This window comes from Peromyscus maniculatus, chromosome 6, assembly GCF_049852395.1.
Source record: "Peromyscus maniculatus bairdii isolate BWxNUB_F1_BW_parent chromosome 6, HU_Pman_BW_mat_3.1, whole genome shotgun sequence".
Taxonomy (NCBI): domain Eukaryota; kingdom Metazoa; phylum Chordata; class Mammalia; order Rodentia; family Cricetidae; genus Peromyscus; species Peromyscus maniculatus.
The window spans coordinates 76,466,394-76,490,675 of NC_134857.1; the positions used below are offsets into that span (position 1 = coordinate 76,466,394).

The 24,282-nt window shown below is 46.4% G+C and overlaps 3 non-coding genes across 3 annotated transcripts; 1 reads left to right on the top strand and 2 right to left on the bottom strand.

Moving 5' to 3' along the window:
* Positions 1-2,329: 2,329 nt before the first annotated feature.
* LOC121830584 (U6 spliceosomal RNA) lies at positions 2,330-2,433 on the bottom strand. The gene has a single exon (XR_006073801.1). It is a non-coding gene; the product is annotated as a U6 spliceosomal RNA (small nuclear RNA).
* Positions 2,434-19,173: 16,740 nt separating this feature from the next.
* Positions 19,174-19,338, bottom strand: LOC121830609 (U1 spliceosomal RNA). Its single transcript, XR_006073822.1, has one exon. It is a non-coding gene; the product is annotated as a U1 spliceosomal RNA (small nuclear RNA).
* A 2,196-nt stretch (positions 19,339-21,534) lies between these two features.
* On the top strand, positions 21,535-21,699 carry LOC121830620 (U1 spliceosomal RNA). Its single transcript, XR_006073833.1, has one exon. It is a non-coding gene; the product is annotated as a U1 spliceosomal RNA (small nuclear RNA).
* The last annotated feature ends 2,583 nt before the right edge of the window (positions 21,700-24,282 follow it).

A 24,282-nucleotide genomic window follows, 5' to 3' on the forward strand; every position in this document is an offset into this window, starting at 1 on the left:
TGTAAACATGCCGTCTTTGTGTCAACAAACGGCAGCCATTGCTTCAGCTCAGTTGGAGTTCACCTTGGCTTCCGAGGTTACAAATAGATTTTTACAGTCTCTCACTTCTTTTGTTTCAGGACAGAGCTTCTGGTCTATTCTCATTAACTTGTCGATAATCTTGGGAGTTGTGCTGATTTTGATCCCTGTCCTTCCAGTCACCTTTCTTTCTTTCTTTCTTTTTTAAGGTTTATTTATTTATTGTGTATACAGAAGAGGGCACCAGATCTCATTACAGGTGGTTGTGAGCCACCATGTGGGTGCTGGGAATTGAACTCAGGACCTCTGGAAGAACAGTTAGTGCTCTTAACCTCTGAACCACCTCTCCATCCCCCAGTCATCTTTCTAACAAACAAAAAAAGCGGGAGATGGCACAGCTGTACCTGATAAGAACGGCAGAAGTCACTAGGCCAGCACAGCTGTTTGACAAGGATCCAGCAAAGCTGAGCCACATGATGGCTGCGGTTTTCATCTCCACCTGTGGCATACTTGGGAGACTTTTAGTATTTGTACAATTGGGGGGGTATTGGATTGATGGGAAATTTTTTATGAATCATTTATGCCCTCTCCCAGGAATGCTGCTTCTAAGCTTCCACAGGAAAGTCCTGAACACACTGCCCCTCCCGATTTTGGGGAGATAGCCTTATCTACTTGAAGGTCTTCCTTATGCTTTGGAGGTTGTGACCCAAGAAAGAAGCCAGAGGTCTCTTGGTGAGGCTGTGAGACATTTTTGAAACATCTATCCCTGTACTTACTCTGGAACAAGACAGTCAAAACAAAGTAAACTTCACAAGGTTAACAAGATTCAGTGAACTAGAGGAGTTGGCCACAGATGAGATTGCAAACCTCTTCCCACTCTACACTCAGACAATTACGTAACCTAATACAGCAACAAAGTGAGATTAGCTGAAGTTACCATGTCAGAATTTGAATAATAAGTGCAGCAGCTTTGCCCTGAGGATTTTTCCTGGGCACTCTGACCTTTAAGAGTTAATGACATACTGGGACATGGCAATACGCCCAAGCTGGCTTGAAGATTTTGTTTTGGTCTAGCATCCTTGAAGCAATTAAAGCTACTAGCCTGAGAACAGGCTGTCATATGCATCTAGATTCTTAAAAACTGTGTTATGGTTAATGAGTGAAAGTGATAACTCTGTTCATCGATGATGTCAAAACTTGAGGGAAAATGATTAGAAATGATAAATCTGTTCTGTCATGATTTACCAATGATGACTAAAAGATGAACAAGAAAAAGTGAAACACGCATCCAAAAACAAAAATGGTATGATCTGTGTTTTGGAACAATATGAATCTATCCCTGTTTACTAAATTTTGTATAAATAAAAAAGCACTCTGGCTGCTAGTGAGTCAGGCTGCAAGATCTCCCGACTCTCTCCGGGCTCATTCCTTCCCCCACCGACTCCTTACATCCTCTGCTGGGACCTGTCCACCACAGAGGATGGCCCCGGCAAGTACTCTCTCTTCTGTGTTGTCTATGTGGGGGACGGGCAGGTGTGTGTGCCATGACGCCCATGTGGAGGCCAGAGGACACTTTGTGACAGGCAGAACCCTTTCTACTGAGTGGGCCCTGTGGATCAAGCTCTTGGATTCTCAGGCCTGATGGCAAACTGCCCTTGCCCTTGCCTATAAGTTATCTCTCTGGCTCTTTAAAATCTCTGTCTGTCTCTGTCTCTCTCTCTCTCTCTGTATCTCCCTCTCTGTATCCCCCCTCAACACCCCCATCACTACCCCAAGAGAGAGTCTGTCTACACGATTTTGTAAAATGGCGCACAAGAGGCCTTGGCGAGTTTGAGGTGTGTGGCTGCGGGTGAGGGCGACGTGCCTTGCAGACCAAGGAGGCCCAGCAGAAAGTTACTCACACTATGCAGGTGGCATCCAAGTAGAAAGTCTTATTGGGGGGAAGGAGGAAGGGGAGAGAGGGAGGGAGAAAGAGAAAAGGGAAGGAAAGAAGTGAGGAGGTGTGCACACCTCATGGTGACAGAGAGGGTGGGGAGGAAGAGAGAAGAGAAGGGGAAGGTTTTTTTCTTAAAGGGGTTGTTACTTAAAATGACATGGTCAGAACGCTGGGCAGGTCCCTAAGGGGTGGGTCTGAATGCTAACATTCCCTAACACATAAGAACACATAAGAGCTGTGAGCCACCACACCCGGCTCCTTTAAACCCTCTTTAGACCACTTACAGACACAATACAGCATTTTAAGGTTTACAGATGACCCTGATGTTTAGTCATTAACTCATAAACATAATTACTCTTTTTTTTAACTTTCTTAAAAAATATGGAATGCTTCACGAATTTGCGTGTCATCCTTGCGCAGGCGCCATGCTAATCTCTGTATCTTTCTAACTTTAGTATATGTGCTGCCAAAGCAAGCACCGTAATTACTCTTATACAGTGCTTTTGGAACAAGAATTTGTCTGTAGCTTTAGGCACAAAGAAGGCTAGAATGATTGATGTGAAATACTCATCAAATGATGAACATGCATATCACAAAGATAAAGAGAGGACTCAGAAGTAAAGGCAACAACAACAACAACAAAACCTAACCCCAAAACAAACAACCAAACAAAAATCAGTACTGTACTCCCTAGGTGGATCCCATTCATTGAAGACACATGGGACCCCATACCAGGTAGAAGAAAACAGTCAGTCTGGGATTTACCTCCCAGACATTCCACCTCCCTAAATCACATGCCTCCTACCCATAGCAAGACCCACAAAACCACGACCGTAGCAGGAAAGCACACCAACGCCCCTTCATGAAGAAGGACAGCTAAGCCATATCCAGGTTCCTCCTGAGGAAGCTCCACCCTCAGACTGTTCAGCTTTATCTACTTTGGTAGATAAATGGATAAAACAGCACTTGGGAGGCAGAGCCATGGTCAAGACCATGCAATCCCCCCTCTCAAACTCAACTGTGGGTCTGCAGATCCCTGCTCGGGCACCAGCTGGGCTGTGTGGGGCTCCTGGGACACGTCTGTGGAGCCACTGGTGGCTCACCAAAGAACTGATTCTCCTAAAGTTGAACTTGGGAAACCAGTAAGTTTATTGAAATTATGTACATGAGACTAGGTAAGGGATTACTTACAGAAGACAGGACTCAAAGGCATCACCCCAAAAGCTCACCTCTAACACAAATGGTAATTCACACACGCTGCATTCCTGGAACTCTCTGTGGGCATCTTGACGGGTCAGAGAATCTCTCATCATCAGCCCTTGCTGTTTATGTTGCTGGAGGGCTTCTCTCCAGGTTCCACCAAGCCCCACAGTCCCACAATCCACATATAAAATAATCACTCAGACGCTTATATTACTTATAAACTGTATGGCCCTGGCAGGCTTCTTGCTAACTGTTCTTATATCTTAAATTAACCATTTCTATAAATCTATACCTTGCCACGTTGCTTGTGGCTTACCGGTGTCTTTACATGTTGCTTATCCTGGCGGTGGCTGCAGTGTCTCTCCCCCTTCTTCCTGTTTCCCCAATTCTCCTCTCTCCTTGTCCCGCCTATACTTCCTGTCTGGTCACTGGCCATCAGTGTTTTATTTATATAGAGCGATATCCACAGCATATTTATACAAACTTGGGGAAAGTGGGTCCTTGTTAATATTTTAAATTTCAGGGATTTTGACCCTTAATTCAGAGGCTGTTGCTAATACATTAAGCTCTAGGTTTAGAGAAGAGACTTGCTTGTGTGAATGGTTTGGCTTTTTGTTTTAAATTGCTATTCATGTTAAATGTGCAAGCAAGTGAGTTCCCCCTCTTTTGAACCAATGCTCAAGGCAAGGTCTTACTATCTGGGGAATCATCTTGGCGATGGCATTATCTACAATGAATGGACAAGGAGGATTCAAGAGCAGCAAAGGTGTATCGAACAGAACCACACAAGGCAGAGCGGTAGAAAACGGGCAGCAGAGAGTCCTGCAGGGAAATGCCATGATGGGCTCAGGCACTGGCCTCTGGACACAAGCGGTGAAGCTGCAAGAGTCTTTATCTTTTAACCTTTGGGCCCATTGGGATGGGGTCCTGATAAACCAGCCTGCCTCCATCTTGGGCTTGAAAGCCATCTTATAGTAAAGACAAACTAGGTTCATTTCTGTTTATGATTTAATCTCTGTTCCTCAAGGATTGGGCTATGACCCACCTGTAACCTTAACTACAAATGGTTCTGTACTGCCTGTTCCAGTAAATGGTAACCACGTTTTTTTTTCAAAAGGTTGTTATGACCCCCTTGTTATGACCACCTTGTAACCATGTCTTTGCTTACAGAGGTTGTTATGAACAACTTGTTATGCTTACGTTCTGCTTCTGTAACCCCGCCTACTTGCCTGTCAAATGCTCCATTTGGAAACCCCCTACTCCAGATCTATGAAAACTCTTATCTTCCCATGTCCAGGGCTGGTCTCTTGAACCCCACCTTAGGGGAAAACAGACTATGCATACAAATAAAAAAAAGGCTTGATTTAAATCTGGCCATGATGGTTTGAGTCAGTGATCTTTCTCCTCTCCTCTGAGGGCTTAACACTTCCAGACTTTAAACTCCTGCCTCCACCAGGGATGCAGAGATGGTCCTTGTAAAAGAACAAAAAAAAAAAAAAAAAAAAAAAAAGGTAAGTTTGGAAAACATTTGAGAGGTGTCAGAAACACCAATCCATGTCAATAGCACAGGAAGGTCTGAAGGTGTAGTGGTGATCTTGGGAACAGAAGGTGTTGGGGACCTTCTGTTTTAAAGATTTATTTTATGTGTATGTGTTGTGGAATATTGAAGATGTGTTACATTCATTTATGCTGTGGAACATTTGCTTTAATGATGCAAAGATGTGTTGAATTCTTTTATGTTGCATTTGTTTAACTCTGTGGAGCTGTGTTACTGTGCCTGTCTAAAATACCTGATGGTCTAATAAAGAGCTGAACAGCCAATGGCTAGACAGGAGAAAGGACAGGCAGGGCTGTCAGGTAGAGAGAATAAATTGAGAAAAAAAAGAGATTGGGGAGCCAAAGGAGGAGAGGAGGACTCCATGGGCCAGCCACCCAGCCAGACATAGAATAAGAAGTTTTAAAAAAAAGGTATATAGAATAGAGAAAAATAAAAGCTCAGAGGCAAAACATAGATGGGATAATTTAAGAAAAGCTAGCTAGAAACAAGCCAAGCTAAGGCCAGGCATTCATAAGTAAGACTAAAACTCCGTGTGTACATTTATTTGGGAGCTGGGTGGCTGTCCCCTTACATCCTCCTTTCTTCCTTTTCTTACCAGATTTCTCCTCCTATATCGTCTCTCTGCCTGCCAGCTCCTATCCTTTCTCCTGCCTAGCTATTGACCATTCAGCTCTTTATTAGACCATCAGGTGTTTTAGACAGGCACAGTAACACAGCTCCACAAAGTTAAACAAAGGCAACATAAAAGAATGCAACACATCTTTGCATCATTAAACAAATGTTCCACAGCATAAAAAAATGTAACACATCTTCAATATTCTACAATACTCCCCTCTATCCTGGGATTTGGCCTCAGATTCCCTTTGGTGTGGGAATCATCTGAAGGTGGTGAGCTGGGGCCATGGCAGGACTTTGGTGTGTGGGAACTATCTGAAATCTGTGAGCTGGGGCTGTGACTAACTGGTTTCTTCTCACTTCCAGGTCTTGCCTGATTTCCAGAGTCCATGGCATCTCATGGGTTTTACCTGCTTCTTGTCCTTCATGGGGAAGGGAGATTTCAGACAGGGGATAAACTCAGGTTTCTGTAGTTCACCTTAGCCAAAGGCCGAAGGTTTCTCTCTGTGTTCACTTCAGTGGGACACGTGACCATCAATATCCTAGTGTGCTTTTCCAACTCATGCCATGGCCTTTTTCTTTTCCCTATAGTCTTTCCAGCACAGCATACATTCCATATGTCCACCTGGTATAATCATGAGGAAGCCATGTCTTCCTGATTGCAGTAAGCAGGTGGTATAAAGGAAAGACATGGCAGATATTACCTACATGGACTGCATTGTCTAGGATGGGCAGCCAAAGCTTCTAGGTCTTTAGAAAGCTTTCCAATGATGGTAATAGAGTCTTTGGGTTTTGCACCGGCCCAGAGGAGACTGACTGGAATGAGCCCACCTTACTTCCTGTCGGGCAGCCCTGCAACAGGAGGAGGGCATTGCTGGTCCCAGATAAACAGAGACGAAGTCGATCTGCATCGGACCTCAGGGAGTCTAACACCAGGCAGTTCATTTTCAGCATCTTTAAAACACAGTACAAGTTGGGAAAATGTTTCCAGGCAGCAATCAGTCCAGTTCCATAAAGCTTAAGGTGTGACTGCATAGAAACTCTTACACAGTACAGGTGACCATGTGGGTGGATTCTATAGCTGAAAGGCCTAGAATCTAATGTGGTCTCTGACCAATAGCATAGAGTCAGCAGGCCATATAGTGCATGTGATGTCTCCCCTAAGGATGGGTAACAGTCTAAGGAGAGAAGAGTCTAGAATGACCATTCTGGCTAATTTGGGTGAGGTCCGCCTCCACGGATAGCAAAACAGTCATCAGGTCCTTAACAAAGTTCACTCCCAGCCTTCTGGGTGGGAAAACAGGTATCATCTCTCCTTTATTGAGAAGAGGCTCTGTGTGTTTAACGTTCCTGGTCTTCCTAGTGATCTTTGTGCCCTCAACAGCAAAGGGTGTAACTCCCTTTCCTAGACCCCATAAAGTGATAGACACCTAAAGTTGTGATGGAATGATGGGGTGATTTGAATAAAAAGGGCCCTCATAGGTCCATAGGGAGTGGCACTATTAGGAGGTGTGGCCTTGTTGGTGTGGGCGTGGCTTTGTTAGAGGAAGTGTGCCTCATTTCACTTCCTGCTGCCTGCTGATCTAGATGTAGAACTCTCAGCTCCTTCTCCAGCACCGTGTCTGCTTGTGCATCACCATGCTCCCCGCCATGACAATCATAGACTAAACCTCTGAACCTGAAAGGCAGCCCCAATTAAACGTTTTCCTTTATAAGAGTTTCACGGTCATGGTGTCTCTTCACAGCAATAGAACCCTAACCGAGACAAACTGCCTCACACCAACCCATCTGATCCCTGGTGTATGTGTCAAGGACTGAGGACTTGGCTTGGTCCCCAGCTGTTTACTCAGCTACTGGACTGCCTGCTAGTCCACCTGTTCCCCTGTCTGGACCTGACCCATTTCCTGCACCCAGCCTGTTTTCTGCTTCCATCTCCTTCAGCTTTTCACCTTGCATTTTAGTTCTGCAGTTTCATAATTAAACCTGACTCCAAAAGCTCCCTCCCACCTGTGGTCTGGTTTAGTTATCTTCCCAATATAGACTCTTTCTGGGCCTACTTCTGAAGCCTCTTGAATATACACATATACATATGTGTATATAGATATTATTATATAGAGATATATTCAATGCATGTTGTGTGATATGAGTTAATATTAGTAATTATCATAGGAATAAAGAGTTTGTATTGGAAGCCGGGCAGTGGTGGTGCACACCTTTAATTCCAGTACTCGGAGGCCGAGGCAGGTGGATCTCTATGATTTTGAGGCTAGCCTGGTCTACAGAGTGAGTTCCAGGACAGCCAAGGCTACTGTTGTACCCAGATCGTGACGCCCAGATAGACCACTGAAGACGAGCATGCCAGAATGCAAAAGCAAGGTTTAATTCGGGATATCCAAAAGCAATACAAGCCTAGGAAGGGACTTTGTCCAACAGATCCAACTACAGTGGAGGCTGGAGGAAGTGCCCACCCCTGTACAAGCTTAGGTTTTAAAGGCAAAAACCACAAGGTTACATCAATTAGGGGTGCTAGTATGGGTACAATCCGCTTGTTTCTAGGGACTTCTAGAAATCATGGCTTAATCTTACTTCTAAGGGAGTGGTTGCCCATCACCATTTCTCATTGATTACCCTCAGGTGGGGACATTTCTGTGGTCAGTTACCCTGGAAACCAGGGCTGGACCATTCCTTGGTTAAATAGTCATCACCGAATGAATACCTTGTGACTCTGTACTTTGCACTTTCTAATTTCTGGAATCTGGGTTGACTGGTTCCAGTAACCCAAGGCCTGTTCCAGTAACTCAAGGCCTATACCTAAAATGGAGAAAGCTTAGGCCTTATTTCTAAGATGGAGGCATTTTGTTCTCATTTTGGTCTCACATTACACAGAGAAACCCTTTCTCGGAAAAAAAAAAATTGTATCGGATACAACCAAATTACTAAGGCAAACAGGTTTTTTGTTTGACATCAGCAAATTGTCATCAGCAAAACTGCTAAACCTTGTGAATTTGTAGTTATTCAGTAAATTCTGACATTGTGGAAAGATACAAGCAATTTTACCTGTTTCTGGCATTGTGAGCTCATGACAATGGTGCACCCTGCCTAACTCTGCTGCTCTCACAGCTACAGCAACCAGGAAGCTAGTACAGTATCCTAGTGAGCTCTGTGGCTCCAGAGCATGTCTCCTCCCTCACGCCCAGGAAAACGAGTGCCTGGAAATTAATATGATCAACGAAATAAGCCAGACTCAGAAAGACAAATATCATGTTGTCCCCTTATACAAACCCAGATATAAAAGTATATGTGTGTATTTATGCCAGGCATGGTGGTACACACCTTTAATCCCAGCAGTTGAGAGGCAGAGACAGGCAGGTCCCTTTGAGTTTGAGGCCAGCCTGGTCTACAGAGTGAGTCCAGGACAGCCAGGGCTACATAGAGAGACTGTGGGTGTTTGGAGAGAAAAAAAAAAGACTCCCAAAGAGAGTGGCACTATTAGGAGGTGTGGCTTTGTTGGAGTAGATATGGCCTTGTTGGAGGAAGTGTGTCACTGTGGAGGTTGGCTTTGCGGTCTCACATATGCTCAAGCCACACTCAGTGCCCCAATCCACTTCCTGTTGCCTGCACAAGATGCAGAACTCTCAGCTACCTCTCCAGCACCATGTCTGCCTGCCCACCACCAGGTCCTGCCATGATGATAATGGATTGAACCTCTGAAAATGTAAGCCACTGCAATTAAAGTTTTCCTTTTTAAGAGTTGCTATGGTCAAGGTGTCTCTTTACAGCAACAGAAACCCTATCTAAGACAGAGACCCTGTCTCAAAAATAAAAAATAAATAAAAAGTGCATATGTATGTATTTATGTGTGTGTAGATGTAGGTCATGAGACTAGAAAGGGGATCAAAGGAAAGAGGAGGTAACATGAAAGGGTGGTAGAATACAAGTTATAGAAAGCAGAAAGGGGCCAGGTATGCTGGGTCCTGCCCGACTATCCAATAGTCTTGAATAGAGGAGTGAGGATTAAAAAATGATAGATATGAAAAATAGAGACGCAGACATACAAGAAAAAAGGCAGAAACACAGAATAGCATCAGGAGCGCTTCCAAATCAACATCACAATCTCTCTGAGTTTGTTTTTCAGAGCCTTTTTATACCCAAAGCAAGGGGGGGGGCAAAAGACCTCCCTCTCTCAATGACATCAGGGTTCAAAGTGCAAACGCCTGTAAATGCCTCCTTAATTCTCAAGACATCTAGTAACCACCTCTTTGGCAAAACAACCTGTTTTTCATCCTTGAAGGGCAAAACAAGCTCAGATTCTCTGACTTTGAGTCAAGATGGAATAAGGCCATACTGTGGAGTCTCTGTGGGCCCACACACAGGTGTTGGTGGTGCACTCGAAGCAGAGGCAGGCAGATCTCTGTGGACCTGCCTGGTCCACAGAGTGAGACAGGACAGTCAGAGCTATGAAAAGAAATTCTGTCTCAAGAAACCTTAAAAAAAAAAAAAAAAAAAAAAGCAGAAAGCAGAAAGCAGACTGTATCAAGAAAGGGAGGAAACTAGCCAGAGGGGAGCAGGGGTGGGGGAGGCACTTGAAGAGGAGACAAAGAGAACGTAACACACATGTATAAAAAGTCTATAGCAAACCCCACTAATCTATATGCTAGTCTAAAACCTTAGTAACTCCACTATATTTCCTTCAGGAATGAAGACATACATCCAAAAGGGCTCTTCATACCAATTTGATGATTCTGACCAAAGGACTCTGACCCTTACATGCTACGGTCTCCTTTCCTAAGGCATGCTCAGCTCTAGCAATTTATGAGAATCGAGAGTTCATATGGAACAGGAGGACTGTTGCGTATCCAAGTCACCCTTTCTCTAGATCTGCTCATGCTGCAGAAATCAACATCTATTGGACCCACAGAATTTTTACCAAATACTGGAAGGATGGGAAGTTTTCTTACTACTGTACTCTCAACAGAAAATATGAGATCCTTCGGAATAGTAGGCAATTAAAAACAAAGAAAAAGAGGCCGGGCGGTGGTGGCGCACGCCTTTAATCCCAGCACTCGGGAGGCAGAGCCAGGCGGATCTCTGTGAGTTCGAGGCCAGCCTGGGCTACCAAGTGAGCTCCAGGAAAGGCGCAAAGCTACACAGAGAAACCCTGTCTCGAAAAACCAAAAAAAAAAAAAAAAAAAAAAACAAAGAAAAAGATGGTACATATCAATGTCAACCACTATACAAGTACTCAGAAATCCACCTTATAATACCAGAAGCTCACTAATGATGGGGGGGTGAGGCCAGAGAGAGACAGAAAGAGAGAAACAACGCCTGTTCTATAACCTGACTGCCCATATAAGGACAATGTCGGCCAACTGCACAGCATTTGTCTGTTACAGATTTTCATCGGTTCCCATGTTTCATGTGCATTAATTTCTAAGGACACAGCCCCTGCAACAACCTGCCAAGAAATAACACAACCAAGGGTTGGAGAGGTGTCTCAAGCACTTGTGTGGGGATGCAGAGCACTTGTTCTTGCAGGGGACCTGGGTTTGATTCCCAGCACCCACAGATGGCTCACAACTGCCCATAATATAGATGAACAGTCTTATTAAATAAGAAACACAGAGCCGATTGCAGAGTTAAAAGCCCAAGAGGTCAGAGCAATAGCTAAGAGCTAAAAACCCTTTCTTACCTCTCACTGCTGTCCTTCCCCTCAGCAAAGAGGCCTACTTCCTGTGGATCTGTCTTTTTATTGACTTTCTGTTCTGCCTTCTCATTGGTTGTAAACCCAACCACATGACCTCTTAGTCACTGCCTGTCTATACAGACCTCCAGGTCTCTATGGTTGGTATTGAGATTAAAGGCGTGTGTCTCCATGCTGGCTGTATCCTTGAACACACAGATCTGCCTGTCATGTGACCGGGAGTAAGGGCATGTGCTACCACTGTCAGACTTCTGCTATGGCTTGCTATTAGCTCTGACCCCCAGGCAACTTTATTTATTAACATACAAATAAAATCACATTTCAGTACAAATAAAATATCACCATATTTCCCCTTTTCTATTTAAATAAAAGAAAAAAGTTATAACTAATATAAGAAAAACTATATGCAAAAGTACAATAACTATATACCATATGTACAAGCAATAGATACCAAAAAAATGTCTAGTCCATTTGTATTTGACAAATTCAGAGAAAATAATTCAATTATCTATCCTATTTTGGTAAGTCCAACCTCACATTGGGTGAGAGCAGTCCAAGTACCAGAAACACCTGAATTCCACTAGTGTCCTGTCATGATTCAGGATTTTAAATTCTGGAAATTGTTGATGTTTTTTTAATTCAGCTGTCCATTTTTCTTGGCTATGTGTGTGTGTGGCTTCATCTCAGCATCCCATTCTTCTCCATATCCCTCTATTAAATGCCAGTCTACCATTGAGAGGTGTGAGCTCAATTACTCTTCAAGAATAACTGTTTCAGCTGCTTCCCATTGCACATCAGAAGCCATCAGCCCACTGCATGTTCAGTTGCCTTTGGAGAAAAGGGCACTGTACCTTTTCTGAATTGCAAAGGCTACTTCAGGGATGGTGCCATATTGTCCTGGCCTCAGAAGATGCCTTTTGATAAAGTCATAACCACACTTGTTTTGGCAAGAATCAGTAGTCCTTTGTTTCGTGTCCTGTCTGTCCTGTTTGTCAACAGTTGATTCGAGGATATTTTGTTGTCCAGTGGCTAACTTTTGCCACAATGAAAGTTAACTCCATATGCAGTTTCTTCAATGTCCATATTTTCTCTGAAGTAGATTGGTACTGCCAGGAGCCAACATGTCTCATAGTCATAACAAAAAAGAAAATTTTTCTAAGTTATTAAAACATTTTAAATGCAATATTCTGTAGATCTCTGAAGAGTTTGAAGATGACCTGTCTATCTAAAATATAACTGCTCAATCTTGAAAATATACCTAATATGACTACAAGTTCTATTGTAATGTCTAACTACTAACTTTCATTTCTTTATATCCTAATAGTTGGTAATAATAACATTCAAGAATCAGCAAATTGCATTACATTGTTAAATGAACGATATAAGTACAACATCTTGAATATGATTAGAAATATATATATATAGCATTTTCTAACAATATCAATCTCAATATATATATAATTTGTATACAAAATAAAACAATCCAATCCAATGTAAAGTATTTAAAACTAGTAATTGTCTTTTTCTTTTTCTTTTTTTTTCTTTTTAATAATAACCTCAAATCTAATCTCCTTTGCTTAGCCCTTTTCCTAACCCTTAACAACAACTTGTAACCAACCCTCCTAAACAATGAAAATTATCCAAAACCCATTAAAAGACCAAAAAACCACCTGCCTCACACCACCTCTTTGGGAATGTGGGCGACGTATTCTTAAAATTGCTTCCTGCTGGGTATGGGCAAAGGTATCTTTATTCTGAAAAGAAAAAGTTTGGGTTAATTGTCAAATTATAGGAAAGGCAACTATATCCTACGTTATCCAAAGTTAAGGCTTTATCTCAAGTCCTTATGTAAGTAGTCTTTGAGACTGGATCATCTCAGCTAGCCCTCTCAAAATTGCTCTGAGCACTTTGTAGTTCAAAGCTGATCTGTAGATGATATTTGTCAGCTTAGTGATATTATTATTGTCCACATGAAATTATTCTTGTTGTGGGGCCCCATCTTTTTCCTGGAGACTTCAGTTGATGTTAGGCCTGGTTGTGATTTCCTGCAGAAAACTGATAGAGACTCTAACACAAAGACATGTATAGGCAGCTAATTGAAGCCTTTTTTCTAGAATTAGTTAGTACTCTATATGACCATTCATATCTTAACAAAGTTATATATATATATACATATATATAAATCTTGTAAATTTTGATATAAAATTTATACTTTAAGAAAAGTTTAAAGAATCAGAATAGAATGAAAGAATTGAGATTAGTAGTAATAGAATAGTCCCTTAATTAATTTGGTTTTTCTCCTGAACAACCTGCCAAGAAATAACACAACCAAGGGTTGGAGAGGTGTCTCAGCACTTGTGTGTAGATGTAGAGCACTTGTTCTTGCAGGGGATCTGGGTTTGATTCCCAGCATCCACAACTGCCCGTAATTCCGGTTCCACGGGATCTGTCTTAGTCACTGTTCTATTGCAGTGAGGAGACACCATGACCAAGGCAACTCTTATAAAAGAAAGCATTTAACTGAGGGCTTGCTAACACTTTCAGAGGTTTAGTCCATTACCATCATGGCGGGGAGCATGGTGCTGGAGCAGAAGCTGAGAGCTACATGCTGATCTGCAGGAACTGGGGGGCTGTCCTTTCTCTGTCCGGCCCTGTCCTGTGGTCTCACAGTTGATTATAAAATAATCATTCAGAGGCTTAATATTAATTATAAATTTTTGGCCAATGACTCGGGCATGTCACTCTTTTATCTTAAATTAACCCATTTCTATTAATCTACATTTTGTCACGTAGCCATGGTGTTACTTGTCCACTGTCATCTTGCTCCTTGGCAGCTGGATGGAGTCTTCCTGACTCTGCCCTTTTTCTCCCTGTCTCTCTGCTGGATTTCCTGCCTGGCTGTAACCTGTCTTGCCATAGGTCAAAGCAACTTCTTTTTTAACCAATGGTAGCAACATACATTCACAGCTTTCAGAAAGACCATCCCATAGCAGGGGGCTGGGCCTGGTAGTGGCTTCTGAAACCTCAAAGCCCACCCCCAGTGACACATTTCCTCTAGCAAGGCCACACCCACTCCAACAAAGCCACATCTCCCAATCCTTCTAATCCTCAAATAGTGCCACTTCCTGACGGCTACGCATTCAAATACATGAGCCTATGGTAGCTAGTCTCATTCAAAATACCACAGGACCTAATGACCTCTTCTGGCCTCCAGGGACACCAGGCATGCATGTAGTGCACAGACATACATGTAGGCAAAACACTCATATGTATAAAATCAATAAATCTAAGTGTAGCCACTGTTACCTGAATACTATTCTCTATCACGTGGGAGCAAGCACAAACTGCTACGAGGAACCCAGCGCGCGCGCGCAAAACAACTGTAGTTATTGGAGGACTTTGAAGTATCTTGAGAATTTCTGTCCAAAGATACAACATAGAATCTGTGTGCCTGTGCACTGTGGTCCTCCGCTGCACCCCACCCCCACCCCCACCCCCCAGCTAAGCCTGTGCACTGAGGTCCGCCGCTGCACCCCACCCCCACTCCCACCCCCCAGCTAAGCCGGTGCACTGCGGTCCTCCGCTGCACCCCACCCCCACCCACACCCACACCCACACCCCCACCCACACCCACACCCCCACCCCCAGCTAAGCCTGTGCACTGAGGTTCTCCTCTGCACCTTCCCCGAGCTAAGCCGGGATGACAGCATTGCCCTTGGTCAGCGCTGGAGACAGCTGGGAGAAAGTTTGGTGTGCAGGCAAGTAAACAAGAAAGGAACGCGGTTACAGCTGGGAACACTGACCAGGACCAGGCACCACCCCTGTGGAAGATACATTTGCAGAATGGGCTCAGAGTAGAGCACGGAAGAAACACCATCACGTGACAATGGCACACCCATCTCTCCACTATTGAAGTAAACATTTGCAGAAGTCCCCGGTGCTAGAAATGACGATTTCAACAGCATGGCTTGTAATTGTAGACCTAGAAAAGAATAAACCAAACAATTCATAATTTAAGTAAGAATGCTCTTTCCCTAAAACAAATAATAGCAGACAGTGGCTATAGCCCCCAGAACACTATGGGCAGAAAAAAGTAGGAGGATTTTGAGATCAAGACCAGCTTGAGCTAAATGTCAACGAATCAACAGTGTTTATAGTGATGGTCCCTTTCTGCGACGGTAACATCACTGCAATCGATTTTGCTTGCCTGAGGCTATAGACAAATGATGACTGATCGGTTTTTCCTGCATGTCGGCAATCTTTGTTGTTGTTAGATGGGGTCTCACTGTGCAGCCCTGGCTGGCCCGGAACTCACAAGAGATCCGCCTGCCCCGCTCTCCCGAATGCTGGGATTAAAGGGTATCTCCGAGATTTTCGAATCCTACAGTTGTAATGTGCCAGCCGTAAAAAAATGGAAGCGGGTGGGTACTCTAAGGGAATGTGAATTTACCAGTTCCGGAATTCAACCCGCCGGTGACTGTTTATTGGGGAGGACGCTAAAAACCTAAGGGCTGGCATCCCTGAGTCGGCTCGGACGACACCCTGTGCTGTGCGTTGATGAGTGAGCGGTCACCGCAGCGGCCAACCCCTCCTGAGCTCGCGGGAACCTCATGAGCCCGGGGCGAGCGGCCGGCGGCTCCGGGACTCCGGGACCCTCGGCCACCCGGGGGTCGCGGCCCCGGCGCCCAGCAGGACTCGGCGACGGAGCCCAAGGGCGCTTTAGGGTCCGGTCCTTTGCAGACCCCGAGCACGGACGCGCGAGGGCTCGTCACCCCGGGTGTGCTGGAGCCTCGGCGCGGCCCGCGTGGGAAAGGCGGCGAGTGCGGTGCGGGTGCTCGGGGAGGCCGGACGGGAGGGAACAGGAGGAAACGGGGGTAGGGGGAGCGGGGGTGCGGGGTACAGGGAGGGTAGCGCAGGAGCCTAGAGCCTAGAGCCGCGGAGACCGTCGCTTGCTGGGCACGGCTAACCGGGGTGGGGGTGGGGGGATGGGGGATGAGGAGGTTAAGGGAATGGGTTTTTATGGGCGCAGAATGTGAGCAAATGGGGGGGTGGGGCAGAAGAAGAAAAGAGCGACGGCCTTTACCTGTCTGAATTTTTGAGGGGTGGGATGGGGATTCAAGACAGGGTTTCTCTGTGTTGCCCTGGCTGTCCTGGAACTCACGCTGCAGACCAAGCTGGCCTCGAACTCACAGAGATCCACCTGCTTCTGCCTCCTGAGTGATGAGATTAAAGGAGTGCACCGGCCACCACCGCCGGGTTCACCTGTCTGATTTTTTTGAAGGCGGCCACCGATTTTTACACTTACACTTGACAAACAGTAAAGAAGCCGCGTCTTTGGTGATGTTCCTGCGGCTCACGGTGATCCCACAGTTGCTAGTACTCTGTGTTGTGGTCAAAGTAATGTGGATTCGAATTCAAGACACGTAAGTAATTTCTAGGGTGTGGTAAAACGGCCCTTCCATTCTCCAGTCCTCCCAGCACCGCGCCGTAAGTGAGCGCGGCCGAATGAAAAGGCATTTGAGACCCTGAAACTGCGTTTGCCTTTTCTGAGCAAAGCGCATGAGCCAAGCCATTCTCACTGAGGTCTCGGTTTAATCCAGGGATGTAGTCCTAGCCATTCTTTCCTGTGGTGGGTGTTTTTAAATGCTGGGCCTTCCTTCTTAAGACAAATCACAGATTCTGAATTGAGAGTTCCTGCCTCAATGGAGTATTTTGAATAACATCTAATAAATGTAATAAAATTAAGCCTGACATTGTGACTAATGCCTGTAATCCCAACACTTGGGACGCCAAAGCAGGACGATCAAGTGGACTTCCAAGTCAGCCTGAGATACGTAGTGACATCCTGACCTTCCCGCCAAAAAATGTCCAAAAGAATTAAACACGATACATGTCCAGCTACTTTTTTTTTAAACAGTGAAGTATACCGACCAAATTGTACAACTATCTGTGCTTAAATGGTGAGTTTAATGAAAGGAATTGACTCTCCCCCTTTCCCGTTGTGATGAAACACCCTGACAAGGTCCATTCATGGGAGGAAGGATTGATCTACAGCTCACAGATCCAGGCTAAAGGAGTTTGAGGCAGCTGATCACTTTGCATCCTTATTAAAGAAACAGAGAGGAACCAATGAATGCATTCATGCCAGAACTCTTCCTCTCCAGTCTCATACTGTTCAGGACACTCTGCCTAAAGAATGACGTCACCCACAGTGGGCAGGTCCTAAAATCTCAATTAATCCAATCAAGATATCTAATCAATTAATATTAAAGCAATTAATCTAATCAAGATAATCCCCTACAAACATGCCCAGAGGCCAACCTGATGTAGCTAAGAATGTCATTGGCATCTTGGGCTTATAGAAAAGCTCCCCCCATCTTCTGTAGAAGCCTCCCTGAGGTACCCACTAATGTATTTTAAACCTGCCCTGACTTATGACTTTCTTCAATCTTAAAATCATAAAACTTCATGAAACTGCTTCCATTCTGGAACATGCAATTTGGAGAAACCTAAATCTGTGTTTCTGGGCAATGGTCACTCTAAATGACTCTAAAACTATCTCTTATTCCCTTTAAGATGACTGCTGTGTTTTGTCTTGTTTTGCATTAACAATATCTACTAAGACCTTGTCAAAAGAGCACAAGAGTGCAAACTGTACCTCCAAGCTTATTTGTATTGTTACAGCCCCTTGGATAATAGTTCAACAACAAGGAAGCCTGATTCCAAGTGAGCACGTTCAAGGTTCTCGGTGGGATCTTTCTTTGCCGTGGGAGAAAGTTGTTTTCTTTAAGTGACACTTCAGCCCTCCGTCCAAGGTATGAATGAGTCCAGGGCAGCAAGGTCCCAGGTCCTGAGCCTGTTCAGAAAGGCCAGAGAGGGCAAAACTGCGCACACCACACTAGGACGACTGGACCTGGGGTGCGGGGTCCTCTGACAACTACCAGAACATCGAGTTCACCGAAACCCCTGGTCTCTGCCCCCTGCGCAGGTGAACCGTACCAGGAAACGCGGACACTGCTGCGCTTGGGTACCTGGGAGCAGGTTTTGATTTGGTGCAGGCTGGAGCAGAGGCAGCGACTGCCTTTCTGCAGCCCACCTGTTTCCTTCCAGATCTTGTTTTGCTGATGGCTTTCGGGTGGTGCTGGGAGAAGGCCAGAGCTCGGGAATGTCCTCCTTATTAACTGATGGACATTGGTGGGGTCATTTTGTTTTGGTATCTCTACAGAGAAAAGACCCGAGGGGATTCTTATCACATGGAACTGGAAGGCAGGTTCAGTTGGTTTGTGGAGAAGGAAGCCAGTCCAGGCCGGTTCCCCCCCCCCCCCTCCCGTTCCCACACACCCAGAATGAGCGTTATTAGGAGGGAGAATCCGGAGCCCACACAGGGCCCGATCCAGCCTTGAGCTGTTTGAGCTGGAAGGGCAATCAGGGGAGTTAGGAGAGAGCTAGCCCAAAGTGAAGGAGCCGGCAGGAGAGGCGGGTGCCATGGACAGAAGGACTCGGGAACGAGCTGTAAAGACGCAGAGGGAACGTCCTCTCACTTTTAAAGTCTTGGGGGAACTGGATTTGCTGCCTCAGCCCAGATCTACGCGCTCTGAGGAGGAGGTGCTCTCGGTTCTTTTGTCTCAGGGGACAAACTGCAGGTTGGGGACCCTGGCCTGATTTCGGGGAGGGAAGGCCGCCGGATGAGGGGGTCTGTGTAGTCCAGGAGCTAACTGCAATTATGTTTATTCCGGCGATCGAAGTCGGGGCGTGTTGAGCATCCTTAGGAGATTTGAAGAGCATTTTTTTCTGGGTTCGAGGTCTGAAAGAACGAATTCTTAACTTCAGAGTTTAGTAATCATTGGCCTTTTAAAACAGGGTCAAGTTGAATTTAGCAAGGCAAAGAGGCGTTTGGGGTAGGGGAGGGCAGAAGGGCCTGTCCCATCATTTGAGACAGGGTCTCACTTAGCCCAGGCTGGCCTCAACCTCTCTGAGGACCAATCTCGGGGAATAGAGCTCAGTCGTGTTAACACAGACCCTGACACTAGCATAAGGGGAAGAAAACCTCACTCAAACATCTTGCGTGGAAACTAGTTACTAGCCTGGAAGAAAGAAGCTGTTGGGACAGGAGCGAACAGTCTTACTTTTGCACACCAATACCAGGGGAGAGCGCGAACGCAGTCCCCCACTACCATAAATTATGCAGTCGAGTTTCCCGCATTTGGGGAAATCGCAGGGGTCAACACATCCCAAAGTGCAATGGGTGAGCCTCGCCCTGGGAAAACCACCTGCTTGATCATGGTGTCTCCCCTGCCAGGTAAGTATGCTCGCCTCCCCAACACACACCGCTCAGCCACACCGGACCTGCGCTCTCAACACACGGTCACTTCGCCGCCAGCGATCGCGGGCCTCCCCGGACCCGCGCCCGATTCCTGAGCTCCGCTGCCACCCGCGTACCTGCGCTCCCTCCCACGCCGCGCGCCAAATCCCTCGCGTTTCCGCAGCGGGTGCGGACGCGGCAGCCCCTGCGCGCCCCTCATCTGCATAGATCGCGCCTACGTCCGTGACGTGAGAATGACGTCCCTGTCCCCAGCCAACCAGTGCGCCCCCCACCTCGGGAAGGTGGTGACAACCTGCCGGGCCCTTTTCTGCACCTCATCTGCAGAGACCACGCCCCTCGCCTGCGCCCCGTTGGCTTGGTGAACTTTCTCTCTGGCTTTTTTCCCCTGCTTGGTTTTCTCTGTGTAGCCCTGGCTGTCCTGGAACTCGCTCTGTAGCCCAGGCTGGCCTCAGAACTCACGGACATCCGCCTGCCTCTGCCTCCCAGTGCTGAGATCAAAGGCGTGCGCCACTGGGCCCGGCCTTCACGTTATCTTTAAATTCTTATTTTTCTTTTCCTTTTTTTTTTTTGAGGGAAGATGTCTCTTCGTGTAGCTGTAACCGGTTTGGAACTGATGTAGGAAAAACTTCAAGTAGCAAAATTAGCGCTATAAAACACTTACTAATAAACATGCTTAGGAAACATTAAGTCCCAAAAAGTAGAATTTCTTTAAAAGGCTGCTGCTAGTGACTGGAGATAAGTGGTGCACTTATAAGGCTGTGAAAGAAAGAAAATTTGTGCCATGACTGAAGTTTAGGGTTGCTGAGAAAGTATCTCCTAGTGAAATAAACATTGCCAAGACTGACTCCATTAGTCTCCATGCCCATAATAAAAGGAGACACCTCTGACTAGGAGACAGCCTTTAGGACCATCCCCATATCACAGAACATGTCTCCAACAGGCATCTCAGCCGGACACCTCAGGGTCATAACCACATTAACTAAGTCCTTGTCTGCCATTAACTACCCTGCACTCTTGTCAGAAAACCGTAATTCTGCCAAATGCAAAAGGTGCACCTGGGTAACTACTATTCGAAAAGAACATCACTGCTGTATGTTCTTTGAATGTTCTTGTATGTTAGGTCACCTGTGAAGAGGTGGCCTGGAACCGAGGAAAGGCAAGTGCACCCCGCTAGCCCGGTCCCTCTTTCAGGGAGACAATCACTCGCAGCAGGGAGTCAAGTCAAGCAAGAACTCTTTTATTGATGGGCAGTAAGCCTCTTTTATACGAAAAACCTCAGACCCCTGCGGGGGTGGGGGGGGGAATGAAGGAACCAACCAATCATTTTAAAGATCACCGTATTTACAAGTTGTTTATGCCCTGACATCATCTCCTGTTTTTAGCATAAATAACGGTGAGCTAACTTCCTTTCTCACTATTTGTCTTTAATCTCCATACAATCAACCCAAGTTAACTTCCTTTTAGCCATCCTTTGTATCTATCCTCTGTACAAACAGCTTAAACTAACTTCCTCTGGTACCATTTGTATCCACTCTCTGCACAAACAGCTTAAAGCTTAAGCTCTATTTATCTAAATTTCCCTCGGCACCCTCTTTGCAGCCAATGTATGCCCCACAATTGTACTTAAACAATTCACCTGGGGATGGGGTTGGGATCGGAAGCACAAGCGCAAGCCTTTAATCCCAGCACTCGAGAGTCCCAGTCCGTGAGTTCTGAGGCCAGCCTGGGCTACAGAGCGAGTTCCAGGACAGCCAGGGCTACACAGAGAAAACCAAGCAGGGGAAAAAAGCCAGAGAGAAAGTTCACCAAGCCAACGGGGCGCAGGCGAGGGGCGTGGTCTCTGCAGATGAGGTGCAGAAAAGGGCCCGGCAGGTTGTCACCACCTTCCCGAGGTGGGGGGCGCACTGGTTGGCTGGGGACAGGGACGTCATTCTCACGTCACGGACGTAGGCGCGATCTATGCAGATGAGGGGCGCGCAGGGGCTGCCGCGTCCGCACCCGCTGCGGAAACGCGAGGGATTTGGCGCGCGGCGTGGGAGGGAGCGCGGGTCCGCGGGTGGGAGCGGATCGCAGGAATCGGGCGCGGGTCCGGGGAGGCCCGCGATCGCTGGCGGCGAAGTGACCGTGTGTTGAGAGCGCAGGTCCGGTGTGGCTGAGCGGTGTGTGTTGGGGAGGCGAGCATACTTACCTGGCAGGGGAGACACCATGATCAAGCAGGTGGTTTTCCCAGGGCGAGGCTCACCCATTGCACTTTGGGATGTGTTGACCCCTGCGATTTCCCCAAATGCGGGAAACTCGACTGCATAATTTATGGTAGTGGGGGACTGCGTTCGCGCTCTCCCCTGGTATTGGTGTGCAAAAGTAAGACTGTTCGCTCCTGTCCCAACAGCTTCTTTCTTCCAGGCTAGTAACTAGTTTCCACGCAAGATGTTTGAGTGAGGTTTTCTTCCCCTTATGCTAGTGTCAGGGTCTGTGTTAACACGACTGAGCTCTATTCCCCGAGATTGGTCCTCAGAGAGGTTGAGGCCAGCCTGGGCTAAGTGAGACCCTGTCTCAAATGATGGGACAGGCTCTTCTGCCCTCCCCTACCCCAAACGCCTCTTTGCCTTGCTAAATTCAACTTGACCCTGTTTTAAAAAGCCAATGATTACTAAACTCTGAAGTTAAGAATTCGTTCTTTCAGACCTCGAACCCAGAAAAAAATGCTCTTCAAATCTCCTAAGGATGCTCAACACGCCCCGACTTCGATCGCCGGAATAAACATAATTGCAGTTAGCTCCTGGACTACACAGACCCCTCATCCGGCGGCCTTCCCTCCCCGAAATCAGGCCAGGGTCCCCAACCTGCAGTTTGTCCCCTGAGACAAAAGAACCGAGAGCACCTCCTCCTCAGAGCGCGTAGATCTGGGCTGAGGCAGCAAATCCAGTTCCCCCAAGACTATAAAAGTGAGAGTACTTTCCCTCTGCGTCCTTACAGCTCGCTCCCGCGTCCTTCTGTCCATGGCACCCGCCTCTCCTGCCGGCTCCTTCACTTTGGGCTAGCTCTCTCCTAACTCCCCTGATTGCCCTTCCAGCTCAAGCAGCTCAAGGCTGGATGGCGCCCTGTGTGGGCTCCGGATTCTCCCTCCTAATAACGCTCATTCTGGGTGTGTGGGGGCGGGATGGGGGGCGGGGGGGAACCGGCCTGGGCTGGCTTCCTTCTCCACAAACCAACTGAACCTGCCTTCCAGTTCCACGTGATAAGAATCCCCTCTGGCCTTTTCTCTGTGGAGATACCAAAACAAAATGACCCCACCAATGTCCATCTGTTAATAAAAGCCTTTTCTTAACGTAAGGTGCTAAAAAGAAACATCTTGCCGTATTTATGCTTTTCCTGGTTTGTTCCAACGGTATTCAGTAAGTGCGCATGCTTTTGCAGAAGAAGAGAACTTTAGAACAAATTACAATCTATAACTGAAGGGGTCTCCCGCACAGCGGGGCAGGACCTATTTTAGACACCAACACCTCGTTTCACAGAGAGACCCTTTATTAATCGGGGAAGAAAAGTGTCTGATTTCTGACTCAGGCAGAAAACAGCAGCAAACGACCTTGTAGTCGTACTTTTTTAAGAGGAGGAGGGGAGGTCTGTGTTGGAATGGGCCAGGATGGAGTGGTAAAGAGATGAGGGAGAAGGGGAAGGGAACAAGGGAGAGGGAGATGGGGTGTTTGTGTCGGAGGACAAAGGACCGCCTCTGGATAGAGAGGAGACAGATGTGGCCTATAGGAAATGCCGGTTTATAAAGGTAAAGGGGAAACCCTGTGTTAGCTTGAGGTGTTCAATTTTAATTGGGCGTTTAAATTGAGGGAGTCAAAGAGGGTTTCTGATTGCTGGACTCCAATATATTGATAGCTGGACCTTGGTAGTCAGCGTCAGGAGGAGGAAGTGGCGGAATAAGGGACTAGACCTTGGTGGCTGGCTTTAGGAATGTAATCTAACGGTTTTTAGCAAGGCAGAGGGGATGGGGGAGAAGGCAAGGCCCACCATAGCCACATGCTGGAGGGGGCTAGTGTCCCTTCGATAACAGCAGTGTCAAGTGTGCGGAACATGGATGGCTTGTTATGGTCTCTGGATATTTCATGTGTGTTTTAAAAATTGTTTTAAGATTTATTTTTAATTCACTTGTGTGTGTGTAGGAGGTACAGGTGTTCTCAGAGGTCAGATCCTCCCAGAGCTGACGTTACAGACACTTGTGAGCCTTCGGATGTGGGTCCTAACCATTGAGCCATCTGTCTAGCTCTTTTGGGTTTTAAAATCAGAACGTTGATGACCTGTCATGGAGAGAACAGGATGTGAAAGCGATGTGGGGCAAGTGAGAGTCAAGTATGAGAGGAAGAAAAAAACCCTAGATTTAGAAACCAGTGTCCTTTAAGATGGAGAGTTGGTCCCAGCACTGGGGAGGCACAGGCAAGGATCTCTGTGAGTTCAAGGCCAGCCTCCTTCGTCTACACAACTAGTTCCAGGTCATTCAGGGTTACACAAAGAAATTCTGTCTCGAGAAATAAATAGATGTAGTTGGAAGGTTTCTCTCGTCCCACCCGGCTCCGTGGTTCCACAGTCGCTTATAATAAAATAATCACTCCGAGGCTTAATATTATTTACAAACTGTATGGTCTATGTCAGGCCTCTTGCTAGCTAGCTCTTATATCCTTATATCTTCAATTAACCCACTTCTATTAATCTATGTTTTGCCACGTGTTCCGTGGCTTACCGGTCTGCTGGCATGTTGTTCCCTGGGCGGCAGGCTGGTGTCTCTCCAGACTCCATCTTTCTCTTTCCTGTCTTTCTCCTTGGATTTCCCACCTGCCTCTAAGCTGCCTTGCCATAGGCCAAAGAAGTTTATTTATTAACCAGTGGGAACAACATATATTCACAGGGTACAGAAAGATATC